This window comes from Malurus melanocephalus, unplaced genomic scaffold (genome assembly GCF_030028575.1).
Source record: "Malurus melanocephalus ecotype Western Australia unplaced genomic scaffold, MMel_1.1 scaffold_49, whole genome shotgun sequence".
NCBI classification, from domain to species: domain Eukaryota; kingdom Metazoa; phylum Chordata; class Aves; order Passeriformes; family Maluridae; genus Malurus; species Malurus melanocephalus.
Window position 1 is genome coordinate 86,015 of NW_026623281.1, and position 19,588 is coordinate 105,602.

At 37.2% G+C, this 19,588-nt stretch overlaps 1 long non-coding RNA gene across 1 annotated transcript in view; it reads left to right on the forward strand.

Moving 5' to 3' along the window:
* Positions 1-19,588, forward strand: part of LOC130573043 (uncharacterized) — a 109,772-nt gene that overhangs the window by 12,753 nt on the left and 77,431 nt on the right. The window contains exon 2 of the long non-coding RNA XR_008965291.1: positions 6,738-6,822. This is a non-coding gene — a long non-coding RNA (uncharacterized LOC130573043). The remainder of the gene's footprint in view (positions 1-6,737; positions 6,823-19,588) is intronic.

Below are 19,588 nucleotides of genomic sequence, written 5' to 3' on the forward strand. Positions count from 1 at the left end.
TGCTGATAAAGAAATGTAAGGTAGAATGTGTAATAATTGTTCAGACTTACTTTCCCAATCTCAGATCAGGATTCAAGGCCAGCAGATTTTTCTTTATTGTTTCATCCTTCTAGGGGTCTTTTGTTGAGCTCTTGATTTTCATTAGTAGCAAAGAGATGAAAAAGCATTAAGATACCTATTGTAGGGACGAGTATAATTGAGCAACCTTGAATATATTTTGCAGTGTGATTTTAAATTAATTTATTCTTATTTTAAAACCTAACATTATGTTTTCTAATGAATAGATTTCTTGTTGGATTGTATTAATGGGTATTGCCTTCATTCACTGTTGTGTGGCTGGCATGTTAAAGTGCTCCTTTAGGGACAGATTCTGTTAACTACTGTAATGAAAGATACTGAGCCACTTGAGCAGTGAGGTTTAACATATAAAAAATGAATATATTACAATGTGGCATAGATTAGGGAGAGGTGGTAAGAGTTACTTCCATTCAACTCATTAAACTGAACCTGAGCTGGAGAATCTCTTGAATCTTTCTGTTTTTAAGTGGAAGAAGCTGAGATGCACTTTTTAAAAAGAAAGAAGGCAAATACTCTGCAAGAAGTCATCACTTTTTATCTAATCACMTTGAAAAAATATTAAGAAAATGCTAAAATTCTTGGCTTTTGAGTGATAAGAGTTGAAAAAGAATGGTTGTGCAAGTCAAAAAGCCTAACAAGTGTTTTTGTATGCTATGTGTTACAGTAGAACAAATCAATTCCGGCTCCTTAGATGCAGTCATTGCCTTGTGATTATATTTGTGTAAAGTCTTGGAGCCTTTGATCAAAGAAAGGCATTTGTGACTAGGTCTAATCCAAGCTCTTTAAGGTGTTTAACTTGCACGGGGGGGAAGAGGTTGATAACAGCTGGGATTTAAATTTAGTTTTGCTGAACTTTTGTTTTGAAAGGATTTCTATTATACACTGCTTCCTTTTCCATAGAGAAGATGGATCATTGAGTAAACCTAAAAGGGAAAGAGGATATGGGAGGAAATGGGTGGGGACTTGGAATTAATCTTCTGAAGAAAAATGTTTGATCAGCGGGTAGGAGAGTATGAAATCCTCTGATGTTGACAGCAGGCAACTTTCTGACTGGTGTGTGATTGACAACTTTGATKCTCCAGTGGGGAGCGAGTGTCCAGCCGTGCTCAGGCATCCTCTGTCTGTGGGTGGTAGTGTTAATAATGTGGCAACTGGAAAGATTAATTGTGGACAAGCAGCAGGATTACGAGGAGGGCTTCACAGGTCTAAAAGGAACAGTGGTAGGAAGGCCTCTGATCTGTCAGCCCAAAAGGAAATTAGTTAGGGCAGGCTGGAGCAGGCTTAAAAAAGGGAGGAGGGGGGAGGGTGAGGTGGAGTAATGGAAGAAGGGAGGCATTTAGGATATTAAGGCAAAATGAAGAGGATATCGAGGGGATGGGACCAGCGTTCTTGAAAGACCTCAGCATGCTGCATTCTTTTTTGGTACATGTCGAGTTCAGCTCATTCTGCACAGAGCTGCAAAGTGACTTTTGTAGAGGTTAGAGCTGCCCCATTAGCTCATACCTGTTACTTGTTTCCAAATGAGTTTAAGAACAAACTCAAATTAAGGATTTTCAAGGATACCTAAATGCAGAATACATGGCAGAGAGTTTACTTAAGCTGTTCCTGCAAGTCGCTAACTGCTGCGTGTTTTACTTCCCATCCTTTTTGGTAGAAGTGGGGATTTTGCCAATAAATTCTGTGTTACCATTAAAGAGGCCATTCATCATGCTTACTAATGTTATTAATCAAGATACACCACAGTACTCTTAAAATGAGATCATTTTGATAAATCATGTATGACATGAAAAGACTTTATTCCTTTTAAGTGCAATTTAGACTGTAATTTTTTTCCTCATTTATGATTCATGGGAGAAACATGGATAAAATTCCCTTGCACATTTACACCTTATCTTCAGTAATAATTCAAAACTGCTCTTAAATGAAAATTCAAGGGCTGATTCACCAAAGCTGAATGCCAGCTCATTATTTTCTGGCATTCAGTAGTCCAAAAATAATGTCTATACATTAGGTGCTTTTCACAATAGTTGAATTTGGCTGCACACCAGACATATCGATTACACTCAATTAAGCCTAAATGCATAAGAATTATCTGATGTTCATTTGCATTTTTGATCCCTGCTTTCAACCTTGCAATTTAACATTAAGTGAAAACCAAAAGGTAAAGTAAATTCAAGAGAGRAATGATAATCTCTCATATAAGAGAACAAGGGAATGCTTTGAATCTTAATGCTTTGAATCTTAAACTCCAGTACTTCTGTTAAATGAGAAAAAAATCTCTTTCATTTTCTTGTTAAAGGTTATTGAAATTGGAGGCCAAATCAAAATATAATGTCACTGTTCTCCTCGTTGTCCTAATACTATGACAATTTGGCTACTGTAAATAAGCTGCTAAAATGTCTGGAATGAATATTTTCTAAGGTCAAAATCGTACTTACAATTACAGCTGAAACACTTGTATTATTGATTAGATTTTAAAGTGTCAGAATTTTTTTTTGTTTACTCCTCTCTTTAAAAGTATAAAAATGAAATGTCTAGTAGAGAAATTTAATTTGGATAGCAGTCATTTAAATTTTACTGTTTCTCAAACCATGATTCAAAGAGGATTGGCTTGTCTGAGTTACAGTTCCCCSTTTACCTCCTTCAACAGCTGAAATATTTGAAGGAACTTGTATGGTTGCCAAAAATAGCACAGCATTTTTATTTTTGAATCATTGGTCTCTACAAATTTGTTTTGATGCAGCAGATGTACAGTATGTCCTGATACTACACATGAGMTGTTCCCTTACTAGTACCATCCAACTACTGCATTTTTTATTCCTTGAAAAGTGGAATTCAGGGATTAAACAAATTAGCGCTTTTTTTTTTTTTCAGTCTGATTAGATTCCTCCACTCTTGAGAGTTAGTTGCCAGTGTGTGGCTGACAATTTTCTTCTAAATGGGTTATTTTTTTTCTGTTCATTAATTTATGCTGGAGGTGTAGCAAAGACAAYTGCTAACTGGTGGCTCAGTCTGCTTGGCTGCGGAGCAAGGAAATTGGGAAATCCCATTCCATCACCTTCTTCCAGATAAGAAGCCTCCTTMCAGATAAGGATGCTTTGCCACCCCTTGGTTTTCCAGAACACCCCAGTGTGTTGAGRTGGGTGACACACTCTGGGCAGCCCATCTGAGCCCTCTGGCTGAGCTCTGAGCTGGGGAGGGACAGCCAGACCTGCTGGACTCTGCCCTGCAGAGTGTTCTCCTCAGATCCTTCTTGTGCTTGTTTTCTAGACTCTTTCTCTTTCCCTTCCTTCATGCTTCATCCTTTTTTTTTCACTGGCTGTATGGTTCCTAAGTTCATAGAAAAGCAAATATATTGCAGATAGTTATTCTTCCCTGACYGTTCCCTAGAGTGGAATAAAGACTTGGTGTGTTGTTGCTCTCCAATTTAGTTTTTGGTGTTTTGTTGTGKTTTTTTTGGTTGGTTGTGGGGTTTTTTTTCTTGCTTTAGCTCTTACAATATCTGTGATTTTGATGAACATGCTTTGCAAATCTTTCTACAGTCTATTTAGTAACAAATACTACAATTTGGACAAAACACACAGGTTAATATGAAGAGGAGTACCTCAGTTTAGAAATGTTTGGTTTTGTGCATAGCATGGGGGCTGTGAGTAGTCTAACTTTACTTGTCTTTTACGTCTCAAACCACATAGTATGATGTACTGCAAAACTCAGATGACTTTAAGGTTTGCAAAACTTCAAGCTTCTTCTGTAATGATACTGTTAGAATTTCYTTACTGAGCTATTTGGTGATCTGTTCCTATAAAACCAAAACTACCAACCCTTTTAAACAGCTTTCCTCAAAGCTTTTTGTATGTAGAGTTACTTTCCACTGCAACAAGAACTTCTGATGCATGTGTCACCAATACTTGAAGACATAACTGTCACATGTCAGTGCTGTCACTGTCACAATATTCCTGTGAATATTAAGAGTAATGCAATCTATACAAATCTCTTTGGAAAATAGCTTAGGGCCAAATGTCACTATGTGGTAGGGAAAACAAATAGTTGTCTTTCTGCTGGTGCACAGGCTTACTCAGGAACGTGATTGGGAACTTGAGCCAGTGTTTGTGCAAAACAATCCTAACCCTGGATGATATTCCATAGAATTGAAGTTGCTCTAACTGAATGCTTAGCTCGAAGGTAATGAAAACTGTTCTATATTTGACAGGGAATTATATACTGTACATAAAACAACAGAAAAACACCAATAAACAAACCCTTCTGTTCTTGCTTTTCCTAAAATTGGAAATAAAGCTAAATTGCCCCTTCACTCCAATATCCTTTTTAGAAGCTCTTGAATTTTGCTCACTCAGTGGTATATTGCTGAAATGGCAAAGTCTCTTCCAGTAATTTTAGGAAAAGCTATCATCAAGCTGKCAACAGTCTAAATTGAGATTAAAAGTACCAAAGAGAAACCTTCACTATTATCAGAGTCCCAAATAAGTACACTTGAATAGGCAGATAACATCTCGAGTGTACAGTATGAGACCACTTATTCTTCCAGTTTTTGGAGTGATTTACAGGGATAAAGTCTGATGTTAAATAGTGACATTTTWCTTCTTTTCTTACCCAGAACTACTCGACCCAAAGAAAACATGCAGTTGTGAACAGATGCCTGTTCTTGGAATTGGTTTCAAATCTCCCATGGCTGGGTGTAAGGGGTTTCTGTCTCTCCTCTGASATGTTATGTGCCCTTGGCTCATATTGGTCGTCAGAGAGATTTCCAATAATTCATAGTCCAGAGTAGATTGAGCTGCAGGTTTGCAGTTCCCCAAAMTCAAGGTATTATTCATTCTGGCTGCAGGTGAGTTATGTCTCTAGCGATCTGTCTCTGAACAGGAGGTTCCCTGAGAAGGGTTTATTATCACCAGTGAGTCAGCAGAGCCAGGATATTCTATATTCACATCCAATAAGTAGCATCCTTGCTGTTTAGGTAAACTTGTCTCTGTTAAGACMTATTAAGATGCTTGTTTTGATGCATGATGCATTTTCATATTGTGACCTGATTTTTCCTAGGGACAGAAATAGGATTTTAGCTCTGGTCTGACACAGAAATTGATGGCTAATCTCYAAAAGCAAAAGCTGACTATGCTAATCTACTCAGTCACCTCTTAATATTTTTTATGTACCATCATTTGAGAATCCAACAGCTACAATGAGGAAGATTTCCAAGATACAGCCTTTAACAAACTGTTGCCATGATTCTTTTTCATTGTTGTGGATTTCTGTTTATTGTTCTTGGGTTTGGTCTGGTGATTAAGGTTTGAATCAGTATTTATGCTTTTTCTTCTCCAAAATATTTTACCCCTATTTTATACTTTTATATTAACCAGCTATTGTAGAACTGGGGTTTTTTACAAGTAAAAAAAAAAAAAACTATAAATTTTGAGGATATGCTTAATTATAAAGTACATAAGATTGAGGTGGATTCCTTTGATTGATTTCTGCAGCTTGTGAGGTCAATATATCATTAGGGAACAAACTRCACAGAAGATAACAATTATTTTCTCAAGGCTCCCTTTAGCGAGTTGTCATGAGATTCAAGAAATAGTTTAGCTTTTGTATTTTTCTCTTTATTTGCCTAATTTTTTCTATTAGAAATGATCATGTAACTTTTGGTGAGCACTGCCCTTTGTGTCTTCTATTTAAACACATCATCTTGTTATGTCTGTTGAGATGGGTAGGTTGTAAATATTCCAGAGCAAACTCTGTATCTGAAACTGGGCATATCACTACCACATCACCAGCCTAAGTTAAACTGAATTTTAAAAGCTGACAATGATTCATATTTGCCAACACAATCCTTTCTTTTCATATCTTCTCCTAACAAGACAATACTGCTTCTCTATAACGGAAAAGCAAGATTTTAAATGTGGCTTGCCTCAGTGTTATATGTTTTTTCTAAATCTTTCCTTCAAYTGAAACATCCTACTGAGCAAAGGTTGGTTTATTGTAAACTATAGCTCTTCAGTCAAATCTTTTTAAATTGGATCATAGGATTTGAGACTTATTATGGAGAAAGGTTTGTGTTTCTTCTCCCTTAACATTTTATTTTTAAGGGTTCTGAGCAAGTCCTCTTGGGTACTTATTTCTTTTATTAGACTTCTGGTGTTTTAAGTGTTTATTGTTAACAATTCTACATATTTGTAAAACTTTTTACATTACAGTCGCTATAATTTGTAATAGATCTGTTCATTTAGCTCACAGGGCAGTGGAATGGGAAAATAATTTGGGATTTTCTTCTTTAGAGTTGAAAAGTACAGAATTTTATCCCARCTTTCTATCTCCTTTCTTGGATGGACTCATTCATATCTTCCTTTAATTAATCTGTTTCACCAAGTGAAGATTTTTTGACGATGCCTAAAGATTTCCTGAAAAAAATGGGAATTTTTGAAAATATTCTCTTAGCAACAATATTTAATGTCACAGTGTAAACTCTTGCGAGTACAACAACMTGGAGGAATTGCCAGCAGCTTTAACAAAAACAAATTAATCCTGCATGGCTGTTGGTGCCGTGCACCTGTGAGCGCATCCCAGCCCTGATCCTGCAGGTGCCCCCGCTTTGTCTCATCCCTCCTGGCACTCAGAGCAGTGACYGTGTTTGTTCTGTCTCCCAGGCCCCCAGTGCTGCTGCTCCTGCCTCTCCAGAGATGCCCTACACCCCTCTGCCTTCGGGATCCCGRGACCTCACCAACCACAGAGGTACGAGCTGCTTTTATGGCTGTGAGCCAGGGGGGAAGCTTTGCTCTCAGACCCTCTCTGCTGCATTTCACTTTATAGAGAGCACCGTGTGAGGAAACCATACCTGTCAAGAACACAGATTTTAACTCATATTAAATAGGATTTACAGGTAGTCTACCGGGAAAGCAAATAAATCTATGGATAATAACGTTCAGTGATTTTTGTGTGTGTGAGAGAGGAAAACGTAGAGAGATTAGAGTACTTAAACACTGCTAAGTAGATGATTACATGCAGCATTGGTAATTTTGAGMGAATTTGTAAACTTTCTAAAATTTTTTAAGTGAGAACGTTTTGGCAGTTTAGAAATTTAGGACTGCAATTTTGAAATGTTAACACATTTTCATTGCAATAAAAAGGAATTCTTCTCTGTTTTTCAACATTAAAAGTGGATCAGTGTTCAATTTCCTTTTTCATCAATCCTTAGAACTTAAAAAGCACCTTGGGCAAATTCACAAATTCCTTCTGCATACCTATGAAACAAAAAGTTCAGGGAACAGGTGAAAAATCTGAAGCGCCAGGAAGGGTGCATTCCAAACTTTTTCACCTTTTTTTTTTTTTTATAAAAAGGAGACATTTGTGAAGCTTTCAGCAGTTAGCTTAAAACCAAAATATCAATTCTCTTATTTATTTCCTTTATTACACATTGATTCTACACTGATCATGTAAACCATTTGTGTAGAAGCAGATTTTGTTTAGGACACCAGGATCAAAGTCAGCCTTATATTTATGAATTGATGGTAGCTTAATTTTAGTGTGTGTTCAAATTCTCCAGTACTACAGAAGATGGAAGCAGCTGCAGTGGAATTCCACATTCTTGAAATCTTCTGAAAGAATCAGGGAGGTAATGCACCTGGAGAAGGATCTGTGATTCAGGTGTGAAGGATGAGGAAAGCAGCTGATGGGAATTTAATTTGTTGCAGCCTGGATCACTATTGACCTGGAGCTGAGGATGAGTGTGGAGCTCCATCCTGGCTTTAGTGTAATTGCTGTGGTGTACAGGAAATCAGGTGTCCCAAAAGTTCTGTGGGTGCACTGTGTTCTGTGTGACACTGAGAAACTGATAATTTTTAAAGAAAAAGCACCAACTAAAATCCTGAATTTGCACATACACCTAGATTTCAGAGATTAAAAAAAAAAAATTAACTCCCCTACTAAAAAMCCCCTGCAACCCAGTGCCCTTCTTCCCTGCCCTCCCTCCTCCCCCATTACCAAGATAAGTAGCTTTGTTTTTCAGATAAACTTGTTGGCTTTGAAGTTGGATTTCTGGTGTTGGATTAAACRGCTAGGGTCTACTAAGACAATAAATAGCATGACAGAATGTTGTAAAGCCCCAAATTCTATGAAAATACTTTAAAAGTACCCTTAAACCCCAGGTATCTACACGTTTTTTATTTAGATGGTAGTATATGGGAAGTGTGGCTGCAGTGGGTGCTGGCCAGGCTCTAAGGACCTGCTATCAAACAGAAAATTATATTCCCCAAATCATCAACTTCCTACCCCTAGCTGTTCACATAATTTTTATTACTTCTGTCTTTACTCTTCCCAGAAATATTCTGCTCTGCATGCTAAATATGCTGAAAATTTCCCTGTGATTAAGCACAGCTATAAATAAAGTGAATGGTGAAGAGAGTGTCATCCAAAGAAAGGGTAAAATTGGTCCTTAAAGAGACGTTGTTAGCATGATCTGGCAAGTTCATATATGTGTGTGTAAATATATATACACATATTTACAAGGAAATAATTAAGGAAACTTTCCAAAATTCCAGGTGTAGGAAGAACCAATTCCAAGCTTAGAACAACCTGCTGGCAAGGCCCATTAACTCAATCAACTTCTTTTATACACAGAAAAATCTCTAAGTTCACAGGCCCGTAAAAGATTACTTGCAGTCAATAGAAAAATCTCCGCGGAAGGAATGAARTACTTAAGCATGCTATTTTAGGTTCAGAATATCTTCAATTTTTTTTCTTCGCTTTCAGTGTTGTAAAGTAGAATTGAATCAGCTGTTGCATATGTAAATATTGGYGGTTTCAGTGCACACTGGAATGAAGAATGCTGTGAGTTTGTGAGTGTTATTTGTCCCCGGAGAAACTTGTTTACCAGAATCCTGAAGTCTGGCAAATGGTTTGGTACAGCTGTAAATTGATTTTTGGGGAACGGGGAGGGGGAGCAGGAGGAAGCTGAGTGTATTTGGTGCAGTTTCACTTGGACATTTCTCACTCTATTAAGTAGGATTTTTTACAGGGAGAACAAAACCATATAATTATGCATGGCTTGCACCATGTGTCTTACAGATTTTGTGTTCGTGTATACAGTGTTCATGCATAATTTCCAGTCAGGATCTGGTCCTTTTAGGGTGGCTCCATATTTTGTACAGACAATTTCAGGAATGGTGACAATCTCACTCTCCCTTTCAAGGCCCACAGAAACAGTTTGTAATGGTGGGATGTCAGCATGGAACGATATGGAACGATCACTGTAAATATTACATCGAGTGTTATGATGCTTGAGWTATGTAGACAGAAATAAATATTGGATACGTGTTTTTAAGCTTCAGAAAATTTCTCCCCATCTTGGGAAAATTGTTTTCCCTTATATTACAATGTTGCTTAGACCCACTTTTCTAAGTTGAACCTTCCCTCAGTCCTACTGTTTACAGTTTTTAGTAAAAAAATCTACTCACCACCTATTTATATTTTGGGCATCTGACAACAGTATGATTTGATTCTTAATGTGATCTAATTGCTGTCCCATTAGACAARCCTTCCAAAGTGGTAATTCTATAGCTAGCTGTGTTTTTGTTTTTATTCCAAGGCAATGATCTCAAACTTCTTAGGGTCTTCCCTTGGTCTTTGTTAAATGATTATTTTGTCTTTCACTTTATATGGATTTAGAACCCAATGATTTACTTGATGAAGTTTGTGCAGTTCTCTCACCTACCTTAAGCAAGTCACAGCCTCCTGCCATACAAAGTGCTTCTTCTGTTTCTGTATTCTATACATTGCTTATATCATTCTAGTTATCAAATTTTCTGATGAGGTAAAATAAATAAGGTCCACATATCTATCTSCTTGTTTAGATCTACCTTTATGGAAAGAAAAAGTCAAATAAACGGAGCAGTTACTTATTTTTGGTTTTAAATAGTAATGGCCATGCTCTCAGTAAACAAAAGCAATGAAATGTAGCACCTTTTAGATATAATTGGTCCACAAATTTTGGTGCCTACATAATTTTATTCTAGTAGTTTTTAGGTATGGGCCAAGTACCCTTCTGTTCTTTATTGATAATCTATTAACTCRGTACATATCTTAAAATAGGAATTTCAATTCTCTGCACAGTTGTCATAGATGCAAAAGGAATTTTAAAGTCCTAATAATGTATTGGTAAGAATTATTTGTCTGATGTGTGGAAAAAGGCCCTTCACCCCACTCAGGTTGTATTTTTTTTTTTTTTTTTATAATGGCACCTTTGGTATGCAAGTGTCTTTATGTGTAAGGACTCAAACTCAAATTGCCTTCTAAAAAGAACAGTGCTTTCTAGTTGTTAGGGAAAATAGTAATTTATCTTTCTATCTCTTCAGAAGCAATATCACTAAATCATGACTACCATGAAAATCAGGGKTTTTTTTTCCCATACAAAAGCATATGTTGGATGCCTTTTGTATAAACAGTTATTTTATAACATTGTCTATTACCTGATTTACTTGAAAACATATTAATTTGCCAAAGCTATTTGGTTTCCAGTAACATTTTACAGATGACTCCTCCTTTTCTTGTGCTCTTGTTTCTGGGAAAAAACAGTGGCAAGTCTACCCCATAGCTTACTGGTAAAAGGAAGAAGAAGCAGTTTCCATTAAAAACTAAGCCTGCATTTATGTGAGTAGTTTGTAGAGCCTTAGCTTGAATTTGGGCCAAGGTTTAATAGTYCTAATCTATTATGACTCGTAAGAAAGTTCTGAAGAAATCCACTGTCCTGTTTTGGTGTCTATACGGTTAATTATCCACGTGTTCTGGTATGTGCAGGCATTGCATTGTCTTGTTTTATATTTGAATGATGAGTGCCCAAATGAAAGGTTGGTATTTATTCTACCMATATGCTTGAGTCAACTGACAGACATGTTTTCTTATTTTATAATCTGATTTTGAAAGTCATAAACTGCATTCAGATCCAACGCCCAGAAATCCAAGAGCAGAATATTTTGGAGCTTCTTACTAACCTTCTATAGGTAATTTCATAGACACTTTTTGAACAAAGGAAATGAGATGTTCCTTCTGCTCTCAGTTTCTCTTTTTGTCTGTCACAGGGATGTGCTGAAGGTTTCTTTTGGGATCTCAATCTTTCCAAACTCTCATATTTCTAAGCAAACCAAAGTATGTGGGCATATAATCTGTTAGAGATACCCGAATTTACTACGTTTTCTTCCTCTGTAATTGTTCTTCTGTCTTTCTGTTCGTATGTAACTAATAATATCAATCAATCTTTCCGGAATTTGGTCTAGAGTTTTAATAACTAAAATCTTTGAAGTAAAATTATAAAATTGGTGCACACCTCTTAATAATAAATGTTAAAGCACAAAGTTCTTATTTTACATGTGCATTGTGAACAGCCATGCTGTCTTTAAATCATAAACATAAAAAGAAAGGGAAATTGGTTTTCATACAAACTTACTCCCAGAAAGATAAAAATCCTGTTTATGTTATCATTGTGGTCCTCTCGGTTGTTGTTATTGACACACTTGTTAGGTRCTCATTGTATTTTCAAGCCAGAGGCTTATTTAGAGTTTGAAATTGATTGCTGGGGAAGTTGCAAAGCAATTTATGTAGCAACTTATCATAATTAGTTAGTTTTCTTRGTGTGAACTGCACTTTATGCTTGTCAATTGATTTTTTCTGTGTATATGCATAAAGCAGCTCATTGTATTCTGTAAAGAAAACCCAAAAAATCCAAACCTCAAAAAACCTATGGTTAGTACTTTATCATTCAGTTAACAAAGACTGTCCATATGTGTAAATAAGATGTTCTTGCTTTAACTTGTCTAATAACTAAAACCTGCATGAATAAGAAAATTGCAACCAGGTGCAATATATGAAAGTTCTGTGTCAGGCAAACATGCTGCGAATTGTGAGATATTTTCTTTGTTGTTTTACATAAAGTGTCCTTTGAAAATACCATAATTTTAAACCTGCATCATGTCATGGTGTATCACAGACTGAAGAGTTCTTAGGCCAGGATCTTCTCATCATGAGATGAATAACCTTAAAACAAAGTTCTCAATACTATGGAACAGACAAAATCATATTTTCCAGGAAAGGAACACTCAAAAATAAGCTGTGACATTTCCTATTAATGCCAGGAAATATGTCCCAACAGTGAGATGTGATGTGGTCATGACTTAGCCTCAAGGGGAGTGGGTGGAAATCCTCTTCTTTTGACACTCTGGGAGAATTCTAAAATAAGGAGTCTGTTATTAGACAAAAAAAAAAAAAAAAAAAAAAAAAAAAAAAAAAAAAAAAAAAANCCACAAAAATTCCCATGTGGCTTGCCTGTATGAAGTGAGAAACGGAGTTTTAGTTCCTTGTTTTTTGTTTGGAAAATGGACATTAATGAAGCTCCATTGAAAAATGGGAAAAGCATGGAAAGCAAAGTGATGGTAAAGGTGAGTATCAGTGTGAGAGAAGACTTGGTTAAGAAAAGGTTTTGTTTTCTGGTCTTAGTTCCCTTTAGTTAAGGGGATGTGAAAGAAAATCCATCAGAGGTGAATTGGGGTTTTGTAGTTCAGATGAGTGAGAAGGTAATGTCAGAATTAAAGCATTCTGGTGCAGGAGAAAGGCAGGGAGAAAGGCAGAGCAGGCTCCTCTCCTTCCTGCGCTGGGTGGCTCCATGTCCCCAGACTCCATCTGGGATGAGGTGAACAGTACCGAGTCCTGCCTGTTTATTCGGTGGTGCACACAATTCCACTGCTCTGACCATGATTTCTCCTTTCCAAGGTGGGTCCCAGTTTGCTGCTTTCTCAGTATTTCTGATATGTTTGCTTTGTGGGGAGGAGAATAGATGGAAGGAATAAATGGGACAAAGCGCGTGGGGAGAAATGCTGCAACGCACCGTTCCTCAGGGAGGTGTTCTCCAGTGAAATGCTTCTCTCTGAAAACTGAGGCTCACCCATACTAGTGTTTGCCCCAGGGCTGCAAATGCATCAGGCATCTCTCCTGATCATGTGAATTAACAGGCAATCAAAAATGTTGCCTTTCAAAAGACCTGAGAGATGCAGTACCTACCCAGGTGATCCTCTCAGCTGTGGAGTGGGTTACTGCTGGGCAGTCATGAAAGCCCAGCTTAAGGAGGGTCTCATGAAGTCCCTTTTCTGAGCCCTGTTTGATTTGTTTACTGGAATAGAACCTCCACCAATAGCTGTGCTGTTTGTGGACCAATTTTCCTCACTTGCTCAGTAGTGATAATTTCTGCCAGCATCTGCGTGTTTCTCTGTAAAGCACAAAGACTTTCCCAAATGTGGAATAAATTGTAGCTGCATTTGAGTGTGGCCTTGACTAATATGGTTCAAGAAATAAATTTTCTGGGTCATTGGATTCATATTCTTGTCACTTACAGGGTCAACAATTTTTGTCTGTGTATACAAGGAATGTTGGATTTGAGTCAGGATACTGTAGATTATTAAAACTTCAGCATAAAAATGTATTGTTATCATTTTGTATATTGCAGTGATGGGAGCARCTAGTCATGTGAAAGTAGGTTGGGGTAAATGAGGTGGAGATGATATATAGAGTGACTTGTAGTTTTGTGTAGAGTCTTTCTTGATGGCCAGAAAAGTTAAGATTTGGTTTTAAATGACAGCGTATTTTAATTTGCGAGCCTTCGCTGTGTTCTGTGGTTTGCAAATGGAACCCAAGGGATGTGACTGAGCTGACCAGAAGAAGGTTTTAGAGGATCACTTCCTGGTGTGCTGTGCCTCTGTGGGAGTAAAATATGGGTGTTTCTCTGCAAGAAAATTTTAAAAGACAAAAGARGAGGAATTAGGTGGTTGATCAAATTTAGATTAAAATATTATTAAATATCTCAGATATTGGGCACAAAATTCCCATTCTGCATCTAAGTGGCTTAAGACTCAGGCAGTAATTGTCAGTATTTTTTCCCCCAAATATTATAGAGACTTTCATTTTTCCACAGTGCACATTCCCTGATCTGATTGTTGAAAACTTGACCATTTTCCATATTTTTGTCATTCTGAGGTTTTTCATTGTAACTKTTTCCATATTTGCCAACACTAGGAGTTTAGGCCTAAGTCACCCATACAAGTGTCACATCAGAGGGAATATGATTAATGAGGAAAAAAATCTGTTACTTCATATTTTTGGTAGACTAGAGAGTGTCTGATATTTCACAACATAGCTCATTTTGTCATGCTGGCAATAAGAAACCATAAGAATGCTCAAGTAAGATGACTGTAAAGTGGCAGAAAAATATAGAAAACACTGGCTTCTATAAGTGGAAACTTGGGATCCAAAACCCACCTAAAATCTTATTTAGATATGCAATTAAAAAAGAAAAAAAAAAAGCCTTGTAAATTTGACACTTGGCCTTATAATCTTTTGCAATAAAAAAGTCCAGTCATCAGCCCCAGTATTACGGCTCTTCCAGGAGAACTGGGTTCAAAGCCCACCAGTGCTGTGCAAATGCTCTCCTGAGAGATCCCTATGTTTGGTTAGCACTCTAGTCTAGCCTGTTTTTGCAGGAGTCCTCCAATTTTATCATTCAGGCATTTTTATGGCCTCATTGGAACAAATAAACAAACATCTGGAATCATGTGGTATATTTAATTAAAAACTTTTTGTTTGGCCAGAAATAGTAAAATCATGAAAAATTGCCTGTCTCCAAGCTCAGAAAGGCCAAATGATGAAGCTGTTGGCTACGGACAGTTTTACAATGTATTGAAATTCATAGATATGCACACCTGCTGCAAGTCCCCCTCTCTTTTTTTTTTTTGATTCATAACCATTAATGAGTGTTTAGTGCACAGATTGTAGCCCTTGTTTAAGTGGGAATTTACTGTTTTTAATAACATATAGACGCGTGTTGATATATTCCATACAGCCTGTACTGTTCTGTAGTATACAGACAGGATAAAGCTTTATATTATAGGTTAAAGAAAAAATAAAARAGAAATCTTTACAGTGCATGTTCCATTTGAATGCTACTTCACATGAGCATGTTTTAATTCCAGAGGCAGTAAATATCTGCCCCATGCTAAGGGTCTGTGTAGCAAATGTTGGAAATGTGAAAGATGGTGTTTTCTCATTAAAATTAGAATGTGCAATGAAAATGTAAATTAAATGCCTTTTTTGAGGAAAGTTTCAAGACTCTTGCTTGTGCAGACAAAACTGCTTGATGTCATCTGAGATATTACTGTAGGGTCACAAAATATTTTATAGACAGGGATCATTATTTATRAAAACTAATTTTTCTATTGGGCTGCTATCCATTTTAGATACACAAATATAGGCCTTTGAACACATGGGACATAGAACCTTATTTTTTAGTTTGTACATCTCAGTTTTTAAAAGGCTGAGCCCTCTGCTGAGAAAAAGAAAATGGCATGCACATGGAAAGYAATACTGCATCCTAATATTGTTCACTGTTTGTGATATTTCTCATGGTTAAAATAATTTGGCCATTCCATTTTGGGCTGCGTTTCTTTGAGGATTTGGACTATTTAGCAGGATGGGATGGATGGAATATGACGTGACTTTGGCCACTGCCCTGTAGTCAGTGTTGCTGACCTGGATGAAGAGGATGTGGGTGCCATCTGAAAAGGCACTAATTCCCAATAGTCCACACATGGAGAAGGCTGCTTTGAGAAAGGAGGGAGGGAAGAAATGTCCTGCACAGTCAGAAGGGCAGCCATCTGCAGAACAGCAGTGAAACCATTCTATCCCCTTGTGTGTTTGCTCTTTATAGCATGCACATCTTGCTGTGACATCTACTTGTCTTTCAAACCACGAACAGCCAAGAAGATGCAATGTATTTTGCATTTTGTTGTTCARAGCGTGTGCTGTGCTAGAGGTGGGTGAAGGGTCCTTTTTTAAATTTAACTTCAGGAAAGAAAGGGGTAACTTGGAAGGATTTCATTGCATGATCTTATGCAAGAAGAGAAAGCTGTCAACTTTTTATTGGATATGAATATCTGTATTCATGATCTGATGATATATTTGCTGATCAAAGTTCCTTGCAGAGCTCTGACAGCAAATGATAAGTAGGTTGATGACTTCCCTTTTTTTGCCTGTTTTGTGATATTTTTATAGTCTGTTAGTAACCTTATTGTTAGAAAAGTAAGTGATAGGAAACCCCATGACATCCTTCGTTAACTTTGTATGCCCTTAAGCAGAGAGATCATACCTGGAGAGAAGAAAGGGAGGAGACAGAGARGTAAATAATAAGTATAAACAAATGCAATTGTTTTATGTCCCTTACCAAACAAAGAATGGCTGATCCCTTTTTTTGTTGATATTCATTGTGTTGCCTTTTACAACCTGAGGTATTTTTAAAGTTGTTTCTATTTACACAGAATGAATTTCTTTTACTGTGTGATTGGCAACACTGATGTGTTTTGTGAGACCCTTTTTGTCTATGGCTCTAAAGTGCTTAGTAAACCTAGGCAGCCACCTGAAAGACCCCCCACCTGTGGCTGCATAAAACTGAAATAAAGAATGGAAAATAACCCATTGAGTATGCACTTTCCCACCCACTGAGAGCAAAATGCAATGTAGTGCAATTTTAGTACTTGCGTGCCACTGGGGAAAATAGACTCCTAAAATCACATAGTGGAGCACTGGGAAAATTCAGTGAATTTGTGCTAAGCGCTGTGTTATAAAACCTAAGGAAGCGTAGGCTTTGCTTCTCAAGTGAAACAGATTTGTATTGCAGTTTGTTAGAATGCCTCCAACTGCAGTGATGATGTTTAGCACAGTAGGCTGAGAAAATGCAAGGCTGAAGAACACGAGTCCTTTCCCAGGAATGCTCACAGAGGGGCTGCACGCTGCCTTCTGATGTCTGCTAAAGACCAGACAAGACTGCAATCTCTGGTCTGTTTTTCACTTTTTCTCAGTGTTGGGCCATGTAGAGAGACAGGGAAAGAGCACCTGGCCCAAACTGCCTCTGCCAAAACCATTTGTGTTACCAGATATGGCTTTTCACAATTAATAGAGAAATAAACGAGTGTTCACTCTTGCCTGCGAGGAGTTGGAATATGCATATACCAAAGTTACAGGGCTCCCACACCAGCGTGCTGGATTTCCCCACACCCACCTGGCTTCCTCATCACCACCCCTGCAGGAGCAGTGCCTGTAGTAGCTTTAGTCCGAAGTGCTCAGAAAAATCTCCATCTGTCCCAGCTCTACCTTTTCCTCACAGGAGCAAGGCAACCTCYGGATGGCTTTTTTTGCTGAACTGTGAGTGGGAGCAGCCAGTCTTAAGGGTAAATTTTGTTTCCATGGAATAMAAGGAGTGGGCTCAATGGAAATAATCCCTTGGGACTGATGGAAGAGCTGGAATCTATTTTAAAGCCAAGAGGCTGGCAAACACCCCCTTCACACACACCAAACCACCCCTCCCAAATACACCTAATTAATTAATTGGGCAGATTGTTTCTGTCTTAAAGACAGTGAATGATAAATTTCGTGGTGGGGGAGGGAAAGAGAGCAACTTTAGAATAAATAGATTAAATACAATAATTCAGAAGCAATTTGGTGCTGTCAAATGCCAGCCATTACTGATGTAAAGTACGTGATATGTCAAGAAAAAGAAATACCAGGTGAAATTACAGTAAGGTAACAAGGAGATATGTAGACATCCACTCAGCTGATAAGTGTGGGTGTGAAGTTTACCTCTGCCCTGTAACTGATGCTAGATAACAATGGCACTAGAAATGTGGAGGATAACTGAAGGAGTTCCTTTGCTCTTTTTTTCTATTCACTTTTGTTCCACTGTCAATATAAAAAGTAATTCCTTTACCAAGGTGAGTTTAGTAATAAAGTGAAAGAGAAGCTGTCAACTAAATTAATTTTTTTTTGTGTTGAAAAATCTGTTTGTTATAAAGGAGTATAATGGCTTTATTCAAAAGAGAATGAGATGGCATAGAACATCATGAGAATATGAGAAGAATTGGAGCATCAGAAGATGCCACAAAGGAGAGAAAGTGACATTGTTAATGTCTGTAAATTCTTTTATCCTGCCAACTCTCAATAAAACTATGTTTGGGGKKTTTTTTYCCCTGCTATCTGCGTGTTTAGGGAAGATAGCCCTTCAGATGAAATTTCTGGATGGAATGAACTAGTTAACGTAGTTTGAAAGATTTGGAGATGGCATTAATTTTGAAGATGTAGGAACCATAATTCAGGAATTCAGGCAGAAGTTGTTTCCACAAGCAGCTAAAATATGGGCTGCAGTTTAGCAAATAAACAAAGAAAAAAAGCAAAATGCTGGTAAGTTCTGCAGAGTGAAAAGAAAATTTCAAAGAGTTCTAGCAGGGGCTTGGTCAGTGAGAATAAATACCAGTTTGCTGTGGTTGGTATGGGACCTGGGAATGGAGCACTGAGTGGAAGATGTGTGGAAGAAAAGGAATGTTTCTTTCACAAACAGGAATGCACTTGTAACCTCAGTTCATCCATCCTGAATACAGACAGGATTTTCCTGACAGATTAATATTTAGGATCTTTTTCTTTTTTTTCTTTTTTTTTTTTTTTGTAAACCTACAACCTATAGGAGCTACAGTGTCTCACCAGGGAGCTGAATTTTACTCTGTCATTCTGTTTTTCACTAGCACAGGCAGGAAAGGGAAAACATTGATAGTGCTGCTCTGGAGTTCTGTGGCTCATTCAGGATTTGTTCTCATGTATGTGAGACACCAAATGTAGACTTCTTCTGCAGCAATTTTAGAAGCTGCCAGTTTGTAAGGTAGGTTAAAAAGTTGTGCATCACTTCAATCCCATTTTCAGAAATTGGGAAGGCAAAGGCATCTGATTCTTGAAATCAGGTCTTGTCAGTAGTCAACCCTGTTTTAATATATATATTAGTTAAATACATATATAACAATTGTAGCTCATGTAAAATGAGTTATTTAAAATTAAAACAATTCTTCTGATGACACTGAATGTTTATGGGACCTTCTTCAGGAAGTSCTTTTAAATACAGGTGCAAGAGCAAATTCTGATCTGTGAAGTTCAAACTACCTTTCATTGGAAGAATTTTTTAAGTATGGTGATGGAGCAAAGAGTGAAATGAAAAGCAAAAGCCAAAATATGGATGGGTTATATTATTTTAAATAAATGAAATGTTCATGACATTCCTTACCTAAAGTTTTTGTTTTCTTATTGTTTTTTCTTCATGGGTTTGTAAGAATTTTTTAAAACTTCCAAAACAAACTATTTAATATCAGTTTTTAGGTATTTTGAACTGCTCTAATTTATGAATTTTGAGATAAATATTTTTTTTTTCGCAAATGCTATTATTTCCTAATAAAAAAGACATCTGACTCGTGTTTCTTGTCTATTCCCAAATCTCATAAGCTTAATAGAAAAAGATTTTTCAATCAATCTAAAGAAGGATTTCTCTGATCTGTAGGTTAGAAATATTGTTTGGAAGCAAATATGTTAGCACAAGAGGGGAATCTCTGGGTAATTTCTCCCTGTGGCTGTACTTAAACCTGTACAGATTATTGGG